This window comes from Melospiza georgiana, chromosome 9 (genome assembly GCF_028018845.1).
Source record: "Melospiza georgiana isolate bMelGeo1 chromosome 9, bMelGeo1.pri, whole genome shotgun sequence".
NCBI classification, from domain to species: domain Eukaryota; kingdom Metazoa; phylum Chordata; class Aves; order Passeriformes; family Passerellidae; genus Melospiza; species Melospiza georgiana.
This window is the reverse complement of record NC_080438.1, coordinates 5,463,096-5,490,092: the sequence shown is the minus strand read 5'-3', so window position 1 is coordinate 5,490,092 and position 26,997 is coordinate 5,463,096. Positions and strand designations below refer to the sequence as shown.

Here is a 26,997-nt window from a genome sequence, read left to right as displayed (position 1 = left end):
AATAACTGCATAGGAGTTGTTGGGTCTATGGTGCTCCAAGGCCCTCCCTGCCTTGGGATGGACAAGAGGCATCCTAGGCTGGAGCAAGGAAGGAGAAAGGTCCCAGAATTCTGGGGATGAAGGAGGGTACATCCTTCACTGAAGGTGTGCTAGTGACACTGCTGCAATGTCCCTGTGTCCCCCACATGAGCTGGACACAGTTTCAGGTCTCAGGGCAGGACTGGTTCACATCACCAACTCTTCTTGGACATCAGCATCTTGTGAGGGACAGTCCAGTTGCCACCTCTAGGAGGAGTGTATCACACAGATTATTTCATTCTTTGCCTCTCACTGTGTGCCTCTGATACAATAAAGAAGAATAATTGACAGCCAGTGGGACCTGCCACGCTGACACTTTAATGACAGCCTATTTTGAGACACCAGAACTGCAACTCAGTGCTTCTAGAAGTTGTAAAAACTGTTGTAAAAAACTACTTTTTATCCAAGTGGTTGTAAAAAGTTGTCTCCAGTGATGAGGGGAGCATGACTGCTGCCAGGTCCTTGGGGCATGGGTGTCCCTGCAGGGTTCTGTCCCCAGAATGAGGGGATTGTCCCTGATCCTCACCAGCATCTGACCCTGTGGGACACCTGATGGGTGTGGGGGAGAGCAAAGAATCATCAAGGTGGGTTTTTTTTCTGTAAAAGGTGTAAAAGGTGCATTTAATCCCCTACCAGTGGCAGGGAGAGAGGGGAGCAAGCCAAGAGCAGAGCTGGGCATGGAGCAGCTGTGTCAGGGGAGATTTGCTCATCCAGGAGATGCCAAAGGAGATTTTCTGCTTTTTCACTCTGCCCCTCTCCAGCTTTCCAACACCAGGACATCCCTGCATTTTCTCCATTCTAAAACCAGCAGAACCCTCATTATGGGTGTTAACAAGAGCAGCATGCAGGCAGACACATTGTGGAGCATCTTTTCAGGGTGCCAGGTGATGCAGCCTGCCAGGGGCCCATTAAGGGAGGAATGAGCACTGAAGGAGCTTCTTGCTCTGTTTCAAACAGCTTTTGCCACTCAGGGCACAGAATTCATGTCTGAGCAGATAGCTGGGAAAGCAGGAGGCCAAGTAAAGCTTGGTGGGGGAACTGAGCTGCATTTGGGACATGCTGGGGTTTGATTGGATTTCTGTGCCCTCCAGAGATGCCAAGTGGGCCAGCACCATGGGCACCACACTCCCTGACCTTCAGCTCCTGCTGGTGCTCTCATTCTGCTTCTCCTTTATCCCCCTGGCTTTTCATTTGAGTCCTGCACCCCTTGACCCAGCCCTCCAGGCACCCCTTGTTTTATCCACTGTCTCTCCTGCCCAGCCTCTGCCCTGTGCTCCTGGTTAGAGCCCTACCTATTTATATCCTTAACCTCTGCCTCCCTTTCCTGTCTCTTTGCCCACACATCAATCTTGTTTTGGCCTCCATCAGGCACTACCTGGGAGCCACTGCTGCCTCACCTCTGTGCCCTCAGCTCCATCTCCCCACGCAGCAAGATGAGCTGGAGAGCAAGATGATGAAGGAGCACCAGGTGCAGGAGCTCAGCACCCCCCACTGTGGGCGCATCCCCTCCCTGATGCACTTTTTGCCTGATTTTTGGGTTAGACTTTGCTCTGTGCACAGATATTAAGAAACTGCAGCTGACAGACACCCAACCTCCTGCATCCTTTCCCCTGGGGATGCTCCACCCTGCAGAGGACGCTGGGATGGGGGACAAACTCCCATTTCAGAGATATCCTGAGGCTGGCAGCTTTCCCCAGCTGCAATTCCAGCCTGGAGGATCATCAGCTGCCATCCCCATTGTCCCATTGCTGCACCTCAGCTCCCTGCCCTCCCTGTTCCCACTCCCCCACTCAGAGCTCCCTCACAGAGTCCAGGCTGTAATTTCTGTGCCTGCTCTCCCTCCCCAAGTGGAGGGAATTTTCCTCTTGCTGATTCACACCTCTGGCACGTCACATTTGATTTTTTTTAGCGCTGACGCTGGCTGTGCTCACCCCAGGGAAAGGCTGAAACCCCAAAGTGCTGCTGCTGCTGCTCTGGGGACTGGCCCTCTGCCAGCCACGTGCTGCCAACTCAGCCAAAAAAACCTGCATCTGTGCTCAGCAAACCCAAACCTCTCCCACTGTTGGGGTCAAATAAGGGAAATTCCAGGGGTTCATTTTCTCCCTGCCTCCCTAATCCCAACCCTGGGCTCCCAACTGAGTCCTTATGCTGAGTATAGCAAACCTCAGCCTCAATAAAACCAATTTTTTAGTATAAAAATGCTCTGGCTCTTCCCTCTGGACCAGCAGAGTGGCACACAAGGTGGAGGGCCCCATGGCCATCACCTGCATCCCTGGTGGGATGGAGCATTTGCAGCCCTGGGAGGGTTTTGGGCAAGGGGAGCATCCTGAGTCTCCCACAGGCCCCTTTTGGGGGGTTCAGCAGCTGGGTTGGGTTTGCACCTCTGCTAACTCCTCCTGGAAATTGTAATTGTGGGAATTCCACCCTTCCCTCTGTTTCTTCTCACCTCCCCCCACATCCCACCTCTTACAGAGGGATCTCAACCACCAGGAGCAGTACTTCATGCCATGGCAAGCACTTCCAAAGGACTTCTCAATTCATTTTCTATGCTGGGAGCTGTCTTTTACTTCTTGCTGCAGAAAAGGCTCAGGCAGCATCCTCCTGCCCAAACAAACCCCAATTTCAGCATCCCTGCCCTGCCTGCTGGCTTTGCCTGGGATGGGAAAACCCCACTGAGCCTTTGTGGGGCCACCACAGCTCCGTGTCCCCATGGCCAGCCCAGGGTGTCAGACACGTTTTATGGAAAATCCTTTTCTTAGGATCCTTTCTCCTGAGAAGCTGAGAGGCCTCAAAAATGTCAACAATAATTAACTGCTGCTGTGGAATGCAACAGGTGCATCTTTGATTGGTCTCGTGTGGTTGTTTCTAATTAATGGCAAATCACAGTCAGCTGGCTTGGACTTTCTGGTCAGTCACAAGATTTTATTATTATTCTTTACTATTTCTTTCTTGGCAAGCCTTCTGATGAAATCCTTCCTTCTATTCTTTTAGTATGGTTTTAGTATATAATTTTCTTTATTATCATCATTTAATATAATATAGAAATAATATATATAAGATATAAGATATAAATTATAATATAATATAATATAATATAATATAATATAATATAATATAATATAATATAATATAATATAATATAATATAATATAATATAATATAATATAATATAATATAATATATATTTTTATATAATATACATTATATATATTACATATATATATTATCTATTATATATTATATATCAACATATATATTCTATATAATATACATTTTCATAATATATATTATCTATCATATATTATATATCAACATATATAATATATATGATTTATAATATTCTATATATTAATAGAATATATTAGATATATAATATATCATATATATTTTCATCATTTAATATAATATACATCATAAAACAATATCTGAAACATGGAGTCAGGATCCTCATCTCTTCCCTTGTTGGGGTTGCCTGCTAATCCCACATCTGGTGGCCCCAAGTGAGGAACATTCCCACAGCAGGGGACATCTCCTCTCACCCCCATCACCCTGAGGATGCCGGGGAGCAATTCTGGAGCCACAAGCCCCAGAGTCACTCACTCAGGGTGGCTGTAGCTGTGGCTGAAGCTGTGCTGTGGTGCCGATCCCAGGGAAATGGGGATGTTGGCATTCAGCTGCAGCACCGTCATTAGGGGCAATCACAATGTCCCTCGCAGGGATGAGGCTGTGGGGTGCAGGGAGGAAGGCCGGGGAATGGAAATACAGTAATTAACGGGTGATTGCCGAGTAATGAGCAGTAACGCTGCTGCCTGTGACATCGTGGGACACTTTCCATATCAAATACACCACAAATACGTCATGAATGGATGATTCTGGCTCATTCCCCTCCACCCATCTTTGCATTAAATAATTTATTTCCAAGTGACCACGAGAAAAAAAGGGAAAGGAGAGGAAAGGATGCAGGTTCCTGTGGGTGATGGAGGGGAAGGCTGGTACCCAGGAGTTTGCAGTGCCACTGCCATGCTGGACCCGGGGCTGGGACAGAACAGCTCCAAGGGGGAGCTTTCCCCTCTGCAAAGCCCTGCAGGAGATGCAGCAAGGCAAGAAGCTCCCTTTTCCTGCTCATATTATTGGGGTGTCACCCTCAGTGTGGAGCCCAAGCCAGCAATTTGCTGCACTCTCTCACCTGGAGTGAGTACTTTCATCAGGCCCAAGTGAGGAATGTATTTCTACAGCTGTCTGCAGGATTCAGGAGGAAATACCCCCAAAAATCTGATTTTTCAGCCCAGTTTAATTTTTAGCCTAATAAGGCTGGCTGGTGACAGGTTAGAGTCTAAAGCATCCCAAACCATCCCGGCCTGGGATGCAGGGCTCATCCCTGGGTCTGGGCACAGCCACGTCAGCGGCTTAGTGGGATTTGAGAGAGGATTAGACACCAAAGGGGATAACAAGAGAGGATAAAAGATTAGTGGGGATAAAGGACCCTGGCACATGGGGATGAGAGGCAAATTCTAATTGCCTGGGGTTGGGGAGGCAGGTTCCCTCTGGGACTGTGAGTTATGGCTGGGCCCAGGTACACAGAGCAACTGATGTGGCTGCAGCCAGTGCCTTTCCCTAAAAATAAAACAGATTTTTTTCCCCACTTTGGGTAGAGAGGTGCACACATTCATGGGCAAAAAGGACTTGAAAGGGAAAATAATTTTGAAGAAAGCATCCCCAGATTGGGGTCAATTTGTACTCCAGAGATTTAAGTCTGTTGGAGTCCTGTTTAATGTGAGCCCAGTGCTGGCACTGAACAGGTAAATGATGAAGCCTGCTGCTTTCTGTGCTGTGGCATCCCCCAAATACACTTATTTTAGGAGGAAGGGAGCTCGTGCTGGGCTGAAGCTCAGCAGCTCCTCTGGGGCAGCTCTGCAGGGCCCCTGGCAGAAGCAGGAGCAGAGGGATGTGCTGCCTGCCCCAGCTCCCTGCACCTCCAGGAGCCAGCCTGGGCTCCCTGCTGCCTTTTTTTGTTTTCTTTTCTTTTTTTTTTTTTTTCTTGCTAGGTTGGGGAAACACCTCAGGATTGGTCAGAAATGATGTGCAGTCCATACCCTGGATCCCACATTAGGATGATGCAGGGCTGTCCCATGGGCTGGGGGTGCCAAAATTCAACCAGAGCCCTGCCTGCCTGGGGGGCTGTGGGACCCAAACTCCTGCAGGCTTGGGAGCTAAAGCTGCCAGTGCCAACCTGTCTCAGACATCTTTTATGGAAAATCCTTTCCTTAGGATTTTTCCTCCTGAGAAGCTGAGAGGCCTCAGGAACAAAATGTTAACATTGATTATCTGCTGCTGTGGAATGCAACAGGTGCATCTGTGATTGGTTCATGTTGGTTGTTTTTATTAATGGTCAATCACAGCCAGCTGGCTCGGACAGAGAGCCCAGACACAAACCTTTGTTATCATTCCTTCTTTTTCTGTTCTTAGCTAGCCTTCTGATGAAATCCTTTCTTCTATTCTTTTAGTATAGTTTTAATGTAATATATATCATAAAATAATAAATCAAGCCTTCTGAAACACGGAGTCAGATCATCATCTCTTCCCTCAACCTGAGAGCGCCATGAACATGGTCACACCAACCCACCCACGCCGGGCAGTGATTTATCAAGAAGCCACCAGGGCCAGGTGCCACAGGCTGTATGTGGAGTGATGGGGTGCCAGCACTGCCTGTGTGTGCTTTGGGGGGTCCCTCTGTCCTGCTGGGGTGTGGGTGGGATCCTTGCCCAGCATGGGGGTGCCTGGGGGTCCCCTCAGGGCTGGATGGCCTCAAAGCAGCGCTGAGGGGTGAGGAAGGCAGGGATGCTCTGCAGCCTGGCCTGAGTGCACTCAGCATCACCCTGTGCCAAACCCTGCTGGTGTGGGAGAACAGCACATCCCCGGGGCAGGGCCAGGCTTGCAAATGCAGGGATGCTCACCCATGGGCTGCTGATTTCCCCCTGAAATGCCCTCACACCCAGGCAGGCTGCACAGGAGGGAGCTGGGCAGCGGTGAGCAGCGCCCAGATGTGCGGGATGCAGGGACAGCACTCCATCCCTGCTGCAGCTGCTGCACAGCCAGCACAATGCTTCATTCTTCCGGGGCACCAGCAGCTCCATCTCTGCTCTGCTCTGCCCGGCCCGGGGCAGGGAGGAGCGCTGCTGTCCCAGTCCCAGCTCTGTGGGGACACCCACCTTCCCCAGCTCCCTCATGGTGCTCCTGGTGCTGCTGGGACAGTGTCCCCACCAGTGCTGTTATAAATCTGCTTTTCCCAGCTGGGTATTGCTCTGCCCTCATGGGATCCCTCAGGAATTTTCACCCCAGTTTAATTTTAACCCCCGGGAGGGTTTCTCCTGCACTTACACTGGGATGGAGTCAAAGGCAGCTCTGCTCCTGCCCAGGAGGATACAAGGGCTGAGGCTGGGATATGGTGAGTGAGAGATTGCCTGGGATTTAACTGGCTTTTTAAAGAGCAGATGTAAACCCCAGCCCTCACTCTTTAGAGTCATTAAATGTCCCCAGGTTCATTCTGCAAAGGGTAGGCACATTAACCTGCTGGCCTGGCTGCCCTCTGTTAACCACATCCTCATCACACCAACTCCCCTGACATTTGAAACTGCTCTTTTTTCCAAGCCCACTGCCTGCTCTCATTGCCAACCCAACATTTTGAGGCTGGGCATTTGCCTCTTGTCATTCCTGAGGATCTTACAGCATAAATCAAACTATGCAGGAAGAAGAAATAATCTGCTAAAGCATCAGGAATAACAACACCTCCATCACAAAGAGATTAATTTTTGCTTGAATTAATACACTGAAAGCTGCAGGGAGAAGCCCTCCCTTGGCAGTGAGGGGCAGGGCAGAGCATCACCCCTGCCAGGGCTCACAGTGCCTGTTCCAGCTCCCATTTCTATGGAAACCTGCCCCCATCACTCCTTCTCCTGCTAATTTAAGGAAATCAACTTTGTGCTCTCTGAGGAGTTGCCTGGATGGATCCATGGCACTGGGCAGGCAGGTAGTGATGTCCCCCTGCCCACCAGCCCCTGCCTGACAGGGCCCTGCAGAGCTCAAGGTGGGTGCCCACCCCATTCCTGCTCTCCTGAGCAGGGAAAGGCAGGGCTGCTCCTTATCTCTACCCTTTTCATCGGCTCATGACTGCCTCTCCTCTCCCAACCCTCCTTATCTGCTCTCCCCCCATCCATCCCTCTGCCCAGCTTTGTTTGCATCAGTGAAACACTTGTCCAGGTCAAATGATAAACACAATTCCATTGATTGCTGGGAGGAAAAAGCCCTCCAGAGCAGAGCAGAGCAGCAGGTTCCTTGCTCTGGGAATCAATAACCCCCAAAGCCCTCCATCCCCCCTCAGAGGGGAGGCAGGGCTGCATGGAGGATGTGACGCCTGAGGGTGATGTGTGACATGAGGAACCTGTAAAAGCCTCTCCCAGGCTGCCCCCATGGAGGACAAACCCTCCCAGCTGCTTCCCAAGGCAGTGCCCCAGCCCATCAGCCCCTGCATCCCGCTCCTCCTGCCTGGGGCTGGGCAAACATCCCCATTTCAGGCTGGAAGTCAGGGATGCAGGGGAGAGACAGCAGTGAGGAGCAGCCTGCTGTGCTGCTGGAGGGCCCCAGGCTGTCACTGCACTGCCCATGGGGAGCTCCTGTGCCTCTGAGTGAGTGATTCAGCTCTAAAGCCACAATCGATGAGGAGGAATTTAAAGGGATTAGGTGTTTTGCCACTACTGCAAATGTGGTGCTCCCCACGGTGGTCTCCTCCATCAGGACTTCAGGAATGAGGTGTGTGACCCCCTGGGTACCTACAGGATTCACTCAAGAGGCTTTTTTCAGACCCAAAATGCTGAACAGCACAGAATTTACTATGCAAAATGATGCTGTGCCCACCTGTCCAGTCAGTGCTTCATCTCCTCTGTGACAGAACACATAAAGGAGGCCAGTGAGCCTCACCATTTAGTGCAGGGAGAAAACAAATTCAATTAAAATAATAAATAATGAATGAGACATCATTAACAGAGACATAAAAATTATAAATAATAATCTGGGCTGGGAAGAAACAACCCCAAGTGCTCCTTAGGGCCCACATAAACCAGCAGAGCCCTGACCCCAGGGAAGCAGCAAAGCAGGTGTGGTGGAGCATAAGGAGCTGTAATGAATTCAGAGCTTCCACCAGGCTTTAATAAAGTCCTTCTGCAGAGGCTATTAAGGGAACTGAGATGAGAGGTGAAAGTTTGTTATGGATTAGGAGCTGTCTGAGAGACAAAGATGAAAGAGCTGAGCAGTGATGGAGGCACAGGATGAGCTGGGGAGCCTGGGACACCCCTGCCCTGAGAGAGGGGCCTGGGCTGTGCTGGGGCTGCAGGAGATGAGCTGTGCCCATTCTCAGGAGCTGGGCTGGCTCTACAGCAGCATCTCAAGCTCATTCACTGCCAGTGTGGTGTTCATTGAAAGGAGCCCTGCCCTGGCTGCTGGGGATGCTGATGCCAGCTCCCCACACAGCATCCTGCAGGCCTGCAGGGCTCAGCAGGGCAGCCCAAATCCCTCAAAGGGCTGGGCTCACCCAGCTCAGCCCCAGTGCTGCTGCCAGGGCCCTGGAGCACAGCTCCAGCCGGGATTCACACCCAGCTCCCACCTGATTTCCATCTCTGGGGCTTGGGGCTGCGTGGGGACAGCTCTGCCTCTCCTGGGGTGCCAGCTTTGTGTCTGTGCCTACTGGGAGGGCTGGGATGACCTTTCCCAAGGGCAAAACGAGCCTGTGGGGTATCCAGAAGCTGAGGGTGGGGTTACACCCCCAGTCCCCCCCAATCTCCTCCAGCCCCAGAGTGGGAGCTGCAGCCACCCAGTGCCTCCAAACCCTGCCCTGCTGGATGGATTTCTGAAATTGGATTGTGACAAACATTTAATACCTAATAGAGCTCACACCAGCACAGTTAATTAAGAAGGTGACTAATCCAATTCACTCGTGGGAGAGCAGAGTGAGAGAGGGAGGAAGAGAAGGAGGGAGGCTGCGTTAGTGAGGGGAGGGAGCAGCAGAAAATCACTTCAGTTTCCATCACCTCTCCTTTCATTTTGGGTGTGTACACACACCATGAATAAGGACTTCCCTGTTGCAAACTCTGGAGCTGCTGAGCAGAAGCTGAGCTGGCCCAGGCTCTGTGTGAGCTTCACTGGGGTGCCAGGCCAGCTGAGGGTCGGGATATTGGAGCTGGAGCCCCCTTGGCCATGGAAATACCCTCAGTTTTATTTTAAAACACCCTCCAGGGGCTGCCGAGGCACGGACACTGCAGAGCATCCCCTGCTCCACACGGGACCAGTCCCAGGCACGTCAGGCTGGCAGAGCCAGCTGTGGCAACATCTGTATGCCACTCACAGCCCGTGCCCCCGGAGTTGATAAATAAAACAAGTGGAGTTATTTTGGCCGCGGGGACAGGGCTGTCTCCCGGAGCACAGAGCAGCCCTTTCTCCGTCTCTCAGTGCCGCCCGAGTTCATTGTCACTCCCCAGTGGAGAACAGGACGCGGATTGAGCCGGGGTGCCCATCTGGAGAGCCGGAGAGAGACTCTGTTCATATCAGCGCCCAGTGGCATCAATGGCGCTTTTACACCGAGCCCCGGGGCAAACAAAGGCTCGGAGAGAGGGAGAGCAAGGGGGAAAGCCGGGGAGGGCTGGGATGGAGCGGGGATGGAGCCGGGGAGGGCTGGGATGGAGCGGAGATGGAGCCGGGGGAGGAGGGAGAGCAGGATGAGCTGGAGAGGAGCACAAGGGGGAAACACAAATGGAGCAGCTCCATCTAAAGCAGGTTTCCTACAGAAAATGAGGCAGCTGGAGGAGTTTAGGGTGCGTCAGGCAGCAGGGATGCTGAGCAGGAGCAGAGCCCCGCACCTTCATCACTGCAATTAGTCCTCATTAAGCACGGCTGGCAAAAGGGGATGCTGCCTTAATAGTATGGCAGGCAGACGGGTTAAAATTGGAGAGGAAAAGAATAAAAATCGGAAACAACCCAAAGGAAAACCAACTAACCAACCAACCAACCTGTGCCCAGGAGTGCTGCCAGTGGCTTCCCAGGGCAGCACTGAAAGCACCCGCGGGGAGCCCGGGGTTGTCCTGGGGTGCCCGCGGTGATGGGTGCCTGTCAGACCCAGTAATTAATGAGGAATTACACCCCCAGCTCATCCCTCCTGCGGCCACAAAAGCCCCCAGGGTGCTCCCAGCATCCTCCCCCTTGCAGGAAATAATTACTCAGGTTAAAATTATTTACCAAACGAGGCAATTCTCGGCGCGCTATCTCGCAGCCGTTCGCCTGGTTTACATTGTTACTGGCGCTACGCAATAAATTAGCTGCGTAATTAAAGACGAGCTTAATGCTGATGCTTTGCAGAGGGATTTTCTTTTAAGCCTCTCTGCGGGCAGAGCGCGCTTTAGGTGAGGGGCTGGCAGGACACCGATCCCCCCCGACAAACATGTCCGTGGCTCGCCCAGGGGACAGCAAGCAGATCGAATCCAATCAATCTGCATGTTAATTACCGGGCAGGCTCTGTGCGCAGGGAGCGGAGCCGCCCGCAGTGCGAGCAGCCCCGGGCGATGCTCCCTGCTCGTCCCCGGTTATCCAGCAGGGACACGATGGGCTCCATCCATCGACAGGACCTGTTCCTGACTGTGCTGATCAGCCAAGCGAGGCTGCAAAACCCCACGGGGATTAGAGACTCATCCACCCAAAAAAAAAAAAAAAAAAAAAAAAAAAAAAAACCCAAAAAAAAGGGAGGAAAATAAACATCGCACTTCAGGATTCCCCATTTTTTGTGATTTCTGCTGGCTAACGTGATTTCAGCCAAAACCAAGGAGCCATCAGGGAATGGCTCAAGGGTTTCCCTAGGAAATATCTCCTTCCTGGGGATGCAGCTCTGGGAACACGATGGGGATGGAGACCCAGCATGAGGACCTCTGTGTGAGCCAGGGCATGCCTTGCTCCTGCTGCAGCTCCTCCATCCTGCTCCAGCATGGTGTGGCAGGGCTCAGGGTCACCTCCCATGCTAGCATGAGAGGAGAGCCAAGCCCAGCCCTTCCCATGCTGGCTTGGTGGGCACAGCCACCCCCCAGGGCCTCCTCCCTCCACCAGCAGCCCAAATGCACCAGTACTGAGTGGGCAATCAATGCCCCAAGCCAGGCAGCCAGGCCACGCACAGCAATGACAGCAGCTCCAGCTGAGGCAAACAGAGCAGCTTTCCCCTGGGACATGGCCACACTGGCTCCCAGGATGCCAGGAGGCCAAGGCAAGGCTTTTTCCTTCCACCTGGGGGGATTTCTGCACTTCAGAGGGATATCAGCACCCAGGGGAGCAGTTCTGCTGCCAGGCCCCTCCAGCTGCACCCCAGCCTCCAGCCCCGTGTGCCCTCAAGGGGGACATTCTCCCCAAAGGAGCAGGGAAAGAGCAGGGAGCTGCCCTAGGGATGAAGGACAGAGAGCTGAATTGATTTCTCCCTCCTGTGATGGCTCTCATGAGCGGAGGGGAAGGAGAGAGCAAATCCCTCACCTCTGCCAAACCATCCTTCAGGAGAGCAGCCATTACCATTTCCTACACGTGGAGCAGCTACAAGCATCTCATTTGCCCAAAGTGTGTGGGATTTGTGGTTCCAACAGGACAGGGATTTCTGGCTGGCCCAAAGGAACATCCCACATCAACCCAGGTGCCAGTTGAACACTCCTGGCTAATTTCTCTAGCAATGATCCGCACCACCACAGGCTGGCAACAGGCTCCAGGTCTGATCTTCCCCATGGTGACCTGCTGGAGCTCCATGCACCTTGAGGAAAGAGGTGGGGAGCAGAAATCCCTCCCAAAAGGGTTTATTTGGCAATAAAGCTGAGAGAGAGAGAGAGAGAGGGAAGGGAGAGGCAGGGAGGCTGGGGAGGTTGTAGCTGGATGGTTTCTAGCATGTCCTGGGTTAAGCTGCCCACAAACCCAAACAGCTCAGCAGGACAATGTCTGGATGAAGATCTCTGCTTACCAGACCTCCTAGGGAAAGGGACCTCAGCAGGGATCTTCTACTGTCCTTTTTCTGATGATTTTGGGGGAATCCAGACCCCTTCCTAAGCCCCAGCCACCCCAGGGAGCATGAGGGGAGGATTTAGCTTTCCACCAGTATATCTGGCAGTGCCCAGCCCCAGAGCATCAAACCCCACAGAGGAGGAGGAGGAGATGGCACATCCCACAGCTCTGATAACCCACAGAGGAGAAGGAGGAGATGGAACATGTGCCATCCCACAGCTCTGATCCCCCACCTGCTCATCGTCTCCCAACCTCTGCCATCCCAGATGTGCCAGCAGGACAAGCTCTCCATGGTGGCTGGTTAAAGGCAGCGCTGTGTTTTACTGAAGGCAGCTGCTGGAAGCCAGGATTCAGCTTTGCTGCCAGCACCTTGCCAAGGTTCCTACCCTGGGCATGGGAATTATGGAAATACCAGGCTTTGACATTTAAAAGTAGCAAGGAAAATAAAAGAGGGGGGGGAAGAGGGAAAGAACCAAACAATTACCTGGGGCTCATCAAGGAGCTGCTGGGAGAAATTGTGATGGCTAATTATAAAGGGAAAATTAAATTGGGTTCTGGGATGAAGACAACAAGCTGGGGGAAATAGGAAGGCACAGGAGGAGAGGAGTCTCAGCCTGAGGGTGGGATGGTTGGTGCTGAGAGTTTGCCAAGAAGGTTGTTCCTTTGACTGTTTCCCAATGGGAAATACTGCTCAGTGACATTCCTTTGGCTAGGTGAGGCAGGGGTGATGGAGGGGAGATGCCCTCTCAATGCCAATGGAACCCAGCTGAAGCACCTCCCTTGGGGCTGTGGCAGCCAACAGGGAAAATCCTGGATTGAAAGTCAGCTGAGATGGCGCTGGGCATCCCAGGGCTCATTTCAGGCACATCTGTAGGGCAGACTGGACCTGCCCTGTGGGATAGGAGACTGATGAGGGGAAAACCCCTTCCAGAACAGGACACAGACAAATGACACCTGCTGAACCTGCCCTCCCTTTTCTATTTTATTTTTTCATTTGCTATCCCCATCCCTTCTGATTTATTTATTTTATTTCTGGAGCAGTGGGGTGGGTGGGGGGAGAGCAGGAACCAATGGTGCTGTCAAACAGGGGGTGCAGAGAGCCTGAGCTCCTAGCACTGGTGGTTTGAGAAGAAGTAGGTTTTCTGAGATGCTGTGATCAAACCAATGAGTGGTCAGATTTTAATATTGGTAGTTACAGCCATGGCACTCAGCAGCCACCTCCCAGTGACCCCAGCCAGAAACTGGGCTGAGAGAACAGAGCCCAACAGCTGGGAGCACCCAACAGGCCCAGATTTACCCTCACTGGGATTTTGACCCTGGCTGTGGGACCACCTTAGGGATGGAGCAGGATCTAACCCCATTGACATTTTGTTTCTCATTAGTGGCACAATTAACAGCAGAGAGGATTCCAGGCTCTGTCCCTGTCCCTCAGCTGCCTCCTGCTGCCTTTATCTCTTCTGCCTGGGCAGTTCCATCAATGAATTGACTTCTTCCCCTGCCTAATTTATGTCTCCTTTATGTTTGTTTATATAATAAGGTTAAACATCTCCTTTACACCCTACATGCTTGTACTTGTTAATTAGCCTTTTTCTTTGGTTTTATTGCGTTTGCTGAGGGCTCTGACAAGATGAACAGCAGCAAGGAGAGGCTGGGAACCCCACAGACACCCTGTCCAGGGCAGGAGCTGAACCCCCCCAAAGCCCAGCAGGTTTGGGTGCCTGTTACCCCCCAGGAGCCGTGGGTGAAGCAGTCAGAGCTGCAGCTCTGTCAGGCTCCCATAGGATTGGTTCCCACTTCTCAACACAGTTTTGAGCTGGTTTAGGGGGATTGGGGAGCTTGGAGCACCACCATCAGGAGAACAGCACGAGATCCATGGTGACAAACTGTCCCTGCCGCTTCACCTTGCTGATGCTCAAATCCACCTGACGAGTGCTGGGAGCAGCTTTGGGGTGCAGGGCAGGGCAGGGCAGAGCAGGGCTCTGCACCCCACAAACAGCCCCACAAACATGGGAGCCCAGCCTTTCCCTCACTCCCTGAACCCAGGGGAAACCTCAGTCTCAGCCCAGAAACAAGCTGCCTCCTCATCCTTGTTTGCCAGGCCTCGCAGCCAAACCCAGCACCAGCACCACGAGCCCCAGCAGCCAGCAGGGCTTTTCCTGGCTCCGTGGTCCTAGAGATGGATCCACCCCTGCAGGAGAAGCCCAGCTCCCAGGCAGACATCGCGGGGAGAAGGACCCGGTGGGACTGGCAGTGCTCCGGGGCCCCTCTCCCCCACCCAGCCTTGTACAAACCCAGGCATTTGTGGCTCATTGCTGTGAGCACCTGAGATTCAGAGAAACCCCTCATGCTCCACTGAGGGTGCAGGTAAAGCCCCTCCGAGCCTCCTGCCTGCCTGCCAAGCCTCCTCCTCTTGCCCATTCCTCAGTTTCCCTGCCTGCAGACACACGTCCCTCAGGGATGCAGAAACCAATGCCCAAATGTGACCCTTCCTTGATGGGAGATGTCTGCTCTCAGCTGCTCAGCCCAAACACAGGCAGGAGCCTAAAGAGGCGAGGTGCAGCCCATTTCCAGCCAGGACGGCAGGACACAGGGATGCTTCCCTTCCATCGAGCACCCTGCCGCTCCAGGAAGAATCCCCGCACTGGGCTCAGCCTTCTCCGCCTCTCCGGCTGGATGGATTCTGTCAGAAGCCACAGCAGGTGACTGCTAATGAGGCTCGCCTAATTAATGCGTTCCTCAGACGCGCCCTCGGCGTCCCTTCCTCCTCCAGGTGCTCCATCCACCCCTCCGCCAGCCGTGACCTGGCCAAGCAGGCTCCGCTCCCTGCCTTTGAAAGTCGCAGCAGTGCTCAGGTTTAGGGAGCAGCATCCTCCAGCCCAAAGCTCTCCCCTCTTCCAGGGCTCAGCTCTCCTCCGGAAAGGCAGCCTTGCTGCTTGAGCAGGCAAAAACCGCGTTCAAACTTTGGTGAATTGAAGCAGAAAGCCGCGGCTAAGGCTCGGCAGAGCCTGGGTGGGCTTCGCGTTCGCCGACAGCATCCAGGGAAGGAGGGATGGAGAGGCTGCTCGGGTTCGTTCCCAGCTCCCGGAGTTGGGGATGCTGCTGCCCCCGCGGGGAGGGGGAGTCGTGGGCAGAAGGGAGGCAGCGGGCTGGGAAGGAGAGATGGAGCCCGGCTTTGGCGGGGACAGGGTGTGAATGAGCCCCCAGCGCTGCCTGCAAGGATGCAGCAAGGAGCCTCCTCCCCCCACGAACTGTCTCCGTGTGACGCAGGTGCCGAGAGCCAAATTTCTTCCATCTCATTCCAGCCACAAAAGGAACTTGCACAAAGTGCAGGCAGCCTTTACCACCCCCCAAAAACAACCAACAGACCCCCTCTCCCCTCGCCCGCGGCCGGGCCGGGCAGACCCCGCGGCGCGGCAATCGCGGCTCCCTCCTTCCCTCCGCCGCTTCCTCCGCGCTCAACTCCGCTGGGCTGGAGAGAGAGGGGCAGCACACACAGCAGAGAGCGCGGGCAGCCGGCGCCGGGCACGGCTGGGGCAGCGGAGCGCTGTGAGCTGTGCCCGCGGAGCGCTGTGAGCTGTGCCCGCGGAGCGCGGGGCAGAGCGGCGCGGAGCTCGGAGCGGTGACACGGAGCCCGGAGCGCGGAGCTCGCAGCCGTGACACAGAGCTCGGAGCGGTGACACGGAGCTCAGCGCCGCGGAGCGTGGAGCCCAGCCTGCGGAGCGCGGTACCGCGGAGCGCGGAGCCGGGGCACGAAGCCCGGAGCGCGGAGCTCCGAGCCCGGAACGCGAAGTCGGAGCGCGGGGCGCGGAGCTGTCCGCGGTGCTGAGCACACTCACCGGGCCGGGCCGGGCCGGGCCGGGCCGGGCCGCTCCTGCTGCTGCCGCCGGGATGCTCGTGGGGCGGCCCCGCTTCGCGGGTGCCCGGGCTCGGCCTGGCGCCCTCGCTGGCACCGCAGCCCCTGTGGCTGCTGCGGCCGAGAGCAGCGACCCCGGCACTGCCTCGCTGCCGCTCCGTCCTCTCCTTAAATTTCAGCAGCTCGGTTCCCCCCCCCCCCCGCCCCCCGTTTTTTTTCCTGGCTCTCCCCTGCTCTCGCTCCCCGCTCCGGGCTCTCCCGCACGCCCGCAGCCGCCTAGCGGGGGCAGAGAGAGGCGGCAGCAGGAAAATCCCACCCGCGCAGCCGGGCGGCACCGCCGCCGCAGCCCTCCCACCGCCACCGGGCCCCCGCACCCCCTACTTATAGAGGATCTTGCTCTTCTAGTGTATTAACTACAATCGACTTCCAACCCTTAGAATCTGGTTTAATCCCAGAGAGGAGTAATAAACATAACCCTATTCACACTGGCCCTATCACTGACCCTAAGCATCCTCCTAACTGCACTGAACTTTTGACTCGCCCAAATAACCCCCGACTCAGAAAAACTATCCCCATACGAATGCGAGTTCGACCCCCTGGGATGTATCTGCTCGACTTCCCTTCTCAATCCGCTTTTTCTGGTAGCCATCCTCTTCCTCCTGTTTGCCTTAGAAAACAGGAGGGTGTGAGGGGCACGGCAGGCGGGGTCCCCGGACACGGCTCCGGGGCAGCGGGACAGAACGGGAGGGACAGAGGAGAGGGGGGAAGGGGGTAAAATGGGGTGCAAACAAAGTGAGAGCCAACTGAGTTTGACCTCTCAGCCTTGCGGGGGTCTGGGTGCAAATCCAGGCACAGGAGTGCTCAGGGGGCTGGGATAGCTCTGCTGTGAGGGAAGGTTGGCAGAGCTGGCCTTGGTCAGCCTGGAGAAGAGAAGAGAGCTTAGAGCCCCTTCCAGTGCCTGTAGGGGCTCCAAAGAGAGGGCTTTGGACAGGGGATGGAGTGACAGGAGATGGAGGAATATGAGATATTTAGATATAGATAGGATATTAGGAAGAAATTCTTCCCTGTGAGGGAACTGAGGTCCTGCACAGGTTGTTCAGAGAGGCTTTGCCTGCCCCATCCCTGGAAGTGTCCAAGGCCAGGCTGGATGGAGCTTGGAGCAGCCTGGTCTTCTGGGGTGGAATGAGATGGTCTTTAAACCCCCTTCCAACCTAAACATTCTGGAATCCTGTAATACTACAGAACAGGTGTGGGTATTACCCAAAACTCTGGGTTCTGACACCCCCCAGGCCCCCAAAGGTTAATTAATATTATGGGGGGAAGGTTGTTACCCAGCTGGGAGGTTGGGGTATCCATTGTACATGACTGGAGAACAGAGCTGCCTGGGGAGGAGGGAGCAGGTAGCCACAGCATATTTGGAGCACTCTAATTCCTTTTAGCATCATAACCTACCTGAATATTGAAAGCAATGAGCCTCCAAAAGCTTTTTGCTCAACGATGAATAGCACTGTTGACAGTAGAAAATATTTTTTCACAGCTGAGCTGGTGAACCGAAGTTGAGAAGAGCAATTCCACCTAATTCTGCACAAAACTTGGATAGGTTTCTTGGCAAGCTACTTCCTCAGGTTGGAGACTGTGTCCTGGTATGTTAAAACAGACCTTTTTCAGTCACAGCTACAAGGTGGTCCTAAATGGTCCATGACTCCTCAGGTACAATTTCATGTCCCAATTTCCCCACATTGCTTTGGGTAAATTACCTAATTTACCTCCTACCTCCATAAAAGGGAAGCTCAATGAGAGGTGTAAAGGCCATTAATAGTGATGAGCTGTTCAGCTCTGTAGGTAAGTGATGAGCTGTTCAGCTCTGCACACTTGGATGTGTGGGGAGTCCTTCCCACAGGCATCCTGCACAGAGTGAAACCCACCCTGAGGGAGCCAGCAGGGATTTGGGGATGGGCTCAGACACAGGAGAGAACTAAACCTGGCTGAGCTACACCCTGAGTGCCACCAGGGAGCTGGGAGACAACTTTGCACACTATTGATGCCTTGTAAAGGCTGACCTAGAACAGAGTTAAAGAATAAAATGGGGATTTATCAAAAGACCTCAATGGATCCACCTTGGGAGCACAAGAGCCCAGCCAGGGCTGCACCCAAGATGAACCAAAATGGTCACAAAATGGACAACTGGTCACAGGATCTCACACTTTTATAAGTTCTGGGCCATTTGCATATTGAAATTAATTGTCTAATAGCTTTAATTAATTATCAGTTGTCTATTGGAGTTAATTGTCTAATAGCTTTAGGTTATTAAGTCCCATCCTTCTTGTTTTTCTCTCTTCAGCCCACGGTGTTTGTGCTCTTGGGCCTGAGGTTTGGATCATTTGTCCTTGGTCCCCAGCTGGAGCAGGAATTGTTTTGTCTCCCTGCTCTGTGCACAGAGCTCACCATCCCCTAATATGAAGCTCAGAGCTACACACTAAAGCAGCAGAGAATCTGAAAAATATAAAAGCTAAAGCCTAAGGCATCACTATCATGCAAAAGTTGGAAATGAGATATTTCAGCTTTGGCTCTACAGATGTACCAGCATGACCAAAATCACATTCCTTGGATCACACTGATGGAAAAAAGCCCAAGAAGCCACATGTAAGTTGGAATTGCTGATCAGGCCCTCCTGGCTTTCTTCAGCTGGAGGAGTCACTGCCCAGCCACAACCATGAGCCTGCAAGTCAAAGTCAAGGGCAATGTCCCCAAACTCACCTGTTTGCAGTGTGACCACGCACTAAGGAGTTTCTCAGTCAAGTCCCTCAGAGCAGGTGCCTGGCTGTAAAACCCATGTGCTCCAATTCCTGTGAAGGGTTTTCCTTTTTGCAAGGGAAAAGCAGGGTCAGGCAGAGCCCAAAGCTGTGTTTGGACCCTCTTTTAGGGTCCTTAATGAAACCTGATGCTGAGGAGAGATAGACAAAACCCCTTGCTTGTACATGTACTTCAGAGCAAAGTGCACCCCAGAATGGGACACCAGCTTGTTTTGTGGCCAATACAAGAAGTTTTCCATGGAATGGTCTCTGGAGGAAAGAGCATGTGGCTTGCAGGAGGCAGGGATGGTCTGAAGGGGTCCCTGGGGGCCATGCTGGGAAGAACTAGAGACTTTAATTTAGAAAAATTATTTGGGAGATCATTTCAAATCCCTTTTCTCTCTGTTTTGCTCATGCTCACTTTGGGACTCTGGGCAATAATCACCCACACAGCACAGGCCCCCTCATGTTCCACAAGCCTGCCTTGCTGGTGCCAGTGGGGATTGAGTCTCAGGGGTTTCCATCACTCCAGTGACAGCAAAAGCACCCTCCAGTGAATGAGACCTTCTGTGCTGGCCTGAAAGCCCCAGGCTCTCTTCCCTGTGCAGTCTTGGGGGTGATACCCAGCAGTGAAACGCTGCTGTTCCCATCCCTCCCCTCCTGCTGCTCCTCTCTCAAAAAAAACTTGTGTGCAAACAGCTCTGCAGCCAGCACCCGCCCACTTCCCTGAGCTTTACCATCCTTGCTGCTTCCCTGGAGGTGCGTGGCAATGGGAATTCTGCAGAAAAAGTTTGGGAGATGGCTTTGATTCCTTCTGGGAGGGACGCTGGGGAGCACAGCCCCGAGGAGCAGCTCCTGTGTGGGGCCGGCCCCGGCAGCACCATCCTCCCTCCCCTGCACACACAGGAACCAGCGCGGCTCCCAGCCCCAATCACCAGAAAATTAAACATATGTCTCCACTCACCCAGGCGAGGAATTAGATGTTGATCCGTCCTGATTCCATCTATTTCAATTATAGACAAGGACAGGCACCGCCTTCCCCTCGGGAAGGCTGAACAGTCCCGGAGGGCTCGGTCTGGGCACGGCAGCATCCCAGGCACTGCAGCCCTTTGGAACCTGTGGGGAGGATGCTCAAGGCTGTGGAGATATTTGGGGATCTTGTGCAGATCTGGGGGCCAGGCACTGCAGCCCCTTGGAACCTCATGGAGGGCATGGTCAAGGCTGTGGAGATATTTGGGCATCTCAGGTAGATTTGGGGAGCAGGCACTGCAGCCCCTCTGAACCCCATTGGGAGATGCTCAAGGCTGTGGAGATATTTGGGGGCCTTGGGTAGATTTGGGGACCAGGCACTGCAGCCCCTTTGAACCCCACTGGGAGATGCTCAAGGCTGTGGAGATATTTGGGGACCTCAGGTAGGTTTGCGTTATGGTGGGGGGAAGTTCTTAGGGCTCTGGGTGGATTCTTGAATTTCTAGGGTGGAAGTTTGGAGATCTAGGGAGATACTTGGAGCCCTGGATGGGTGCTCAGGGCCCTGGCAGGATGCTCAGAGTAAGGGGCCATGGGGGGCTGGCAGCAGGAGCTTGCAGGATACACAGGGGCTGCAGTAAGAGGGAGCAGCACGCTGTAAACCAAAGAGATATTAAAAAAGGTTTGACTGTGATCACGAGAGCAATAAACCCTTCAATCAAAGCCTCCAGATTATCTGCTGTCATAGAATGTGAGCGCTGGCAAGGGTGTAGAGAATGGCAAGAGAGCCAAAAAACTGTCCCACAAAAACAGATGTGAGCTTGATGGCAAGGCGGCTCAGGTGCTGTGTTAGTGCTTACCCCCAGGGCTTCAACCCTCCTGGGGATGGGCTGGGAAAGGCACTCCCCAGTGCACTGCAAAGAGCTCCTTCAGTGCAGGATTTGTTTCCAAAGAGCTGGAGATGCTGCAGGGGTGGGAAATGCAGGCAAGCTCAGGTGGGTGAGGTGCTGGCAGCTCCGGCCTGTGCTGAGGCTGTGTCCAGCTTTGGCCTTGTGGGCAGAAGCAAACACCTTTGCTGTGCAGCCAGGGGAAGTTTGTCAAGCAGTTTCCAATGTTTTACATGTGAATAAATATCAATATTTATATTGATATCAGCATTGATGTGAGGCCCAGCTGCTGCAGCAGGTGTGTTTAGCCAACATCCCTGTATATATAACACCCATTAGGAGAGGAGGCTTTTCAGCAAACATCCCACAGACCTGTGCTCAGGGATCACCAGGAGCACACAAGAAACCAGATGGATTCCTTGATTTTGCATGTTAAGGACAGGCCCAGCTTTGATGCTGAGAGCATGGAGACACATTGAACCTTGAGGGCACAAGGATGTGGCAGCTGCTGGCATTAAGTGTTGGTCTTGTCCCCACCTTTCTCTGTCTCCAGCCCCTCCTTGAGCTTGCCCAGGAGAAGACAGACACCCACGGGGCATCAGTGAGATTGGGGTTAGTGGGTGCAGAGCCCTGCCTCATCCTTGGGTTCCAGGCTGCTGCTGGCAGCGATTTCTCTGCTCCTCCCCAGCATCAGCTGTGTCTCCCTGCATTTAACAGTTGTTTTGTTGCCAGCCTGTGCTCAGACACACTCCCAACCACCTCTCCATTGTGTGTGAGATGGCTGAGCCATGGAGAGAGGAGACAGGGCTGTCACCCTGCAGGGGCTCTCTCTCCTGAGGGTCCCTCTTGGAGTCCAGAGGGAGCTGTGGCAATTCCCAGAGATTGCCCCTGGTGGCTCTGCCATGGGGCTGCCACCCCCAGCCTCAAAACATTGGTTGGGAAGCCACCAGTGGCTTGCTTGGCTCAGCAGGATGGAGACAGGCTGCAGGCAGGGATGAGAGCAAACATTGGATAGAGCATCTCCTTCCTTTGGTAAACTGAGGTTCTTCCATGCAAAGCAAGCTGAAAATCTCCCCCTGATCTCAGGGCCAAGCCACAAAAAGGGTTTATCTAAGCCCAGACACATGTACAATAGGCAAAGCACAACAGTCCCCAGCTTTCTAAAACTCTGAGAGCTTTGTGGCATTGTCTTCACTGTTTTCTTCCCCCTCTGTCCCACTGCCCACAGCAGAAGGTGCAGCAGCAAGGCCTTAGATGCTCAGAAATGCCTGGAGCCCCATGGCAGGCAGCTCCAATCTGGCTTTTGTCCCTCTTTGCCTGTTTGGGGTCAGGGTAACACTTCATCATCATTAAAGCATCATCCCTGTGATGAGCCTTTACTTTCTCACCCACCAGCAGTGCCAGACATGCAGACCACCTCTATCAGCAACAAAAACAGCCCTTAAAAGCACAGGCAAGAGACAAACAGCCCTGTGGGCTCAAAACAAGTGGTGCTGAAGCTCCTTGAAGCCTTCTTTTGAAAGCTTTCACCCAAATTCCTGCCTCCCAAGAGGCAGTGCTGACACCTCCCCACCCCTGCCATTGAACCCTGTGGTTTTGCATCCCACCAGAAGAGGCTCTGCAGCCCCCAGGCAGAAAAACAGCTTTGAAAAGAGCCATGGGGGAAATGGATACACAGGAGATGTTAGTCCCTGGCTAAATGCAAGGATTTTAAATCCTGATTTCTGTTTGCAAACAAGCATTGTGTGCTCTTGGCAAAATCCCTGCTTTGGTGCAGCCTCCCTGCCCCTGTGCAGGAAAGGACAAGCCCCCTTCTCAGCCCAAATTGTCACCTACCTGCTCCACATGAGAGCCTGGGGGTGCTCCATGCCTGGGACACCCTGCACTGGAGCTGCTGGGCTCCCTCTCCCTCCTCCTTGCAGGCCTGTGGGGCACAGGCAGCTCCCCAGCTCTGGTGGGAATTGCAGCACACCTCAGCAACATCAGGACATTACAGATTCCTGGGGTTTTTTCAAGTGCAGAAATGCCCTTTAGCACTGCTATTGCCATGCACGAGACTTTTTAGATGTCACAGGGATGTAGTGAAATAATTTAAACCCATGTTCAGACCTTTTAATCTGGTATTAAAATGAAACTCTGGCAGCTCCAGAGCTGCACAAAGGAAGGAACCTTAACCCCATGTCTCTGCCTTGGGGTGAGGCCATGCCATTGTGCCTTTGCCAGCAGTTTGGGCACATCCCCAGTGCTCCATGTGCCTCTCCAGGCTCACTCCTGCACACCCACTTTCCTCCAGGAACCAGCACACGTGGGGTTGGCATGGAGGAAAGGTTTTACCACTTTACAGTTTGGATAAAACTGATCCCAGAAACAGTGAGGGCAAGGCAGGAGTCACCACCCCAAATTTTAGGATTTAAAAATGCCAAAATCCATTTATTTGGGATGGGTCACCGCCCCAAACAGCTCCTTTACCAGCTTCTCAGTGGGTCCTGCCCAGCTGGGGGGTACCAGGGGGATGCTTGTCCTGCAAGGAACCAGCACACAGGAACTGGAATTGCCATCACTTGGCTGCACACAAGTTGTTAGGAAAAAAAGAAGATAAATAAAGATAAATGGAGGAGAGCAGAGCATGCTGGCAACCCTTCTCTATCATTCCTTTTCTTCCCTAAGCAGATCAAATTATGACCTGGAATCACTGAATACATATTTTATTATGTGGATAATTTAAAGGATGAGGACGAGACAGGGAATTCATAAGGTACAGTCATGTTAGAAGACAAAGAGTTCCCATTAATCTCCTACAGGGAAAAAAACTGAACAGGAGGAAAGCAGGGGGTGGGGACAGGTTGTAATCGATGCCATCCTCTCCTCTCCTCTCCGGGGCATGCAGGGATGTCTTCTCCACTAGCACCAGACAGAAGCTGCTTCTTAAGATCTCACAAAACAGATGTGGTGCTCTGAGCTCTCCCTGGCTGCACCGCCCTTTGCTAGAAACACAAACCCATCATTGCTCATCCCATTCCAAGAGCCTGGAAATCAGCTCTCCTCCTCCCCTGCCATCCCCAGAGCCCCAGGGAGGGCTGTTCCCTGTCTCCCTCAGCACTCAGAGCCCTCCCTGGGGCTGTGCCATCACGGTCTGCTGGGCTTTGGCCCATTCCAGCCTGGCCTGGTGCCACTGGAGCGTGATGCTCTGCTGACTTTGAGGGGTCAGCCCCTCTTCCCTTCCCCTCAGCACCCCCTGCCCCAGTCAGGCACGGTCTGGCTGCTCTGCAGATCAATGCCAGCTTCAGGATGATTTTTGGTCACCACAGGACCAGGAAAGAGCCACTGGCTCTTGATAATTGTTTTTGTAACTATTAAACAATGTGTCTGTAGTTTATGGCAAACCTCCTTATGCTGCTTCAGCAGAAGTAGCCAAAGAACTTAAGTCAAAATCCAAATAATCTAAATCCTCACTTAAAAAAAATCCTCATTTTCAGCCAGGGATCCATCTGAAGACACAATCCATCTGTGTCTTCAAATGGATCCCTGGCTGAAAATGGAGTTATGACTGAGGAGAAACCAACTTCCCAGATGAATGGGAATACAGAAGACATCAGGGCTTCCAGTCAGTCTGGAAGTGCCCTGAGCAATGACTCAAATGTGCAAAATGGGAGCTGACCCCTGGCACCGTGCTGGGGGTGTGAGGGCTCATCCCTGGAGGCAGGACCCTGGCAATGGGACAGGAGCAGCTGCCCTGGTGGCTCCAGAGCAGCTCCTGCTCAGGTCTGAGGGGATAAAAGGAGTGTATTTTCCCTCTTAAACAACCTAAATGGTCTTATGGAGATCTTGACAAGTCAGATTAAGCACTGTAATCAAGACAAACTTGTTGAAATAAGTCCCCGAAGGACAAATTCAGAGCTGCTGATCATGTTCCCATCCCTGGAGAGAGCTGCTGGGATCCTGCAGCATGAGCTGCTCATCCCTTGTGGTCACTGTGGGATGGACAAAGGGACACACAGGTTGCACTGCCCTCACCCCTCCATGGCTCAGCCCATTGCAGCACTGTGCCTGTGGCTCCCTGCACACACTGTGCTGGGGGCCCTCTCTGGGAGGCTCCTGATGCTCAGGGGGTTGTGATGAGTTAATCCTGAAACAAACACTTCTAATTCATGGATTAAAGGCTCCTGGGGCTGCAAGGGCACATCAGTGCTTGTGGGTTTGGGAGTCATGCTGCTGGCTCAGTTTCAGCTATCATGTGCTATTACTCAGGCCTCCTAAAGACAGCCCTTACCTCCAAAATTATTTCCCAAATTCTTATCTTCCCAAATTATTATCTGAGACAGTGTGCTCCACTGTCGCAGACATCTTTTCATGAAAAATCCTTTCTTTAGGATTTTTCCTCCTGAGAAGCTGAGAGGAACAAAATGTAAACATTGATTATCTGCTGCTGTGGAATGCAACAGGTGCATCTGGGATTGGCCCATGTTGTTTTGTTTGTAATTAATGGCCAATCACAGTCACTGGCTCAGACAGTGAGTCCTAACCACAAACCTTTGTTATCATCCTTTCCTATTCTATTCTTAGCCAGCCTTCTGATGAAATCCTTCCTTTTATTCTTTTAGTATAGTTTTAATGTAATATATATCATGAAATAATAAATCAGCCTTCTGAAACATGGAGTCAGATCCTCATCTCTTCCCTCATCCTCAGACTCCTGTGAACACGGTCACACTCCCCAGTTCTCAGATGGCTGGAGGCACTGGAAGGATTTCAGGGATTTCAGGGAGGATGATGGTGTTAGAGATGTTCATGGCATTCACACTCCTCTGCTATTCATGCAAGTCTCCACCCACAAATTTTGGGAGTCAAACAAGAGCACTGAGGTATTACAACTCCCTGAACAGATTTGGGAGACACTGGAGAAGGCAGAACTGAGAGATGAATAAAACCTGTCTCTCTCTGCATGGATCAGAGGTTTTAGGCAAGCAGCTATCAGATGAGATTGGCTTTGTCCCCTCACTCCCTGATGAGCTATTTTCCAGCACAGCCCACTGATGGCAGCAGGCACACTGCAGACTTCATATTCCAGGCAGATGAGAGGCTGTGATGTGCATGTGGAGCCCTCCTTCACCTGAAATGTTCATGATGCAGGGAGCCCTGGGAGATGCTGTGGTCTGGGAGAGGTGGAACCACCTTCTGCCTATCCCCTGCACACTGGTCAGGAAAGTTCATACTAGTTTTCTTTCTCACTATTTATTTCTAAGAGATGTCAAAAAAGCAGCACTTTCTTTCCCCTCCTAGGAAATTTTCCCTGCTGCATGATGTTGGAGGGCAAATTGTTGTCCTGCCTGTGCTGAGTAACAATGATCAGCCATCAGCCAGAGCCAGATTTAACATGTGAAAGCTAAGATGGAGAGATTTTAAACAGCTTTTTGGCAAGACCTACTTAATTCAAATGGCTGGTTAACACACAGAGCAGAGAATTAATCTTGCTTTAACCCAACTAACCATTTTTAAATTAAGAAGAATTTAAAGACTTAACATACCTAAATACTGCCTTGTAACTGAACAGAAATGAGACGATCATCACTTCAAGAATTTGCAGTCCACTCTGAAAGCAAAATTAAAGCAAGCTATGTGGTGATGGTTACTAGAATGCCAGAGGGGGACTGCTGTACAGGTGCTTCTCCAGGAGACAGATGTGGGCTCTGGTCTTTGTGCCACTGATGCTGCTCTAATTTGTGGATCCCATGGTCTCAAGCTTATTTTCTCAGCAGCCAAACCTCTCAGATGCCCAGCATTTAAGGTAGGTGACACTCCCTGACCTGTACAGATATTCCATTAACACGGGCAGGACGTGGTCTCCACACTGCTGAGAGGAAGGAAAACCCCTCTGAGATCAGGTGAGGAGCATCCCATGAGGCTGGGCTCAAGGAGAACCTCTGCAGGCAGTGGTGCAGGCTGGCAGGAGGCAGGATGCCATCACCCCTCTGCCTGCCAGGACACCAGGAGCTGCTGACAGAGCTCTCCACAGTGAACACTCCACCTACCCACCCCTGGACTGCTGCAGGTCCTTGCTGGGTACTTCTGGCCTCCAGAAAAGCAGTGAGAAAGGAAAGAGGACTTTTCAGCTGGAAAGGAGTTAATTTGCCTTCTCAATTATCTGCTGATGTCATTGTGACCTTTCATAGTTAAACAAAATTACCCTAAACAAACAGGGCTCAGCACTGGGGTGGAACACTGGCATTAGCAGCTGGCCACACTCACTGCAGGAGAGCCCTGACATATTGATATTAATTTACATTTCCCATTGACCATCATTTTCAATTCCCTCCAGCACTGAATTTTGTAAGCACCGAGGCATGTTCCTCCTACA

The 26,997-nt window shown here is 52.5% G+C and overlaps 1 protein-coding gene across 1 annotated transcript in view; it reads right to left on the bottom strand.

The window, feature by feature from the left end:
* Positions 1-16,007, bottom strand: part of TNR (tenascin R) — an 81,177-nt gene extending 65,170 nt beyond the window's left edge. Inside the window, exon 1 of the mRNA XM_058029972.1 lies at positions 15,981-16,007. The gene's annotated coding sequence lies outside the window, so the exon portion shown is untranslated. The remainder of the gene's footprint in view (positions 1-15,980) is intronic.
* Positions 16,008-26,997: the final 10,990 nt, after the last annotated feature.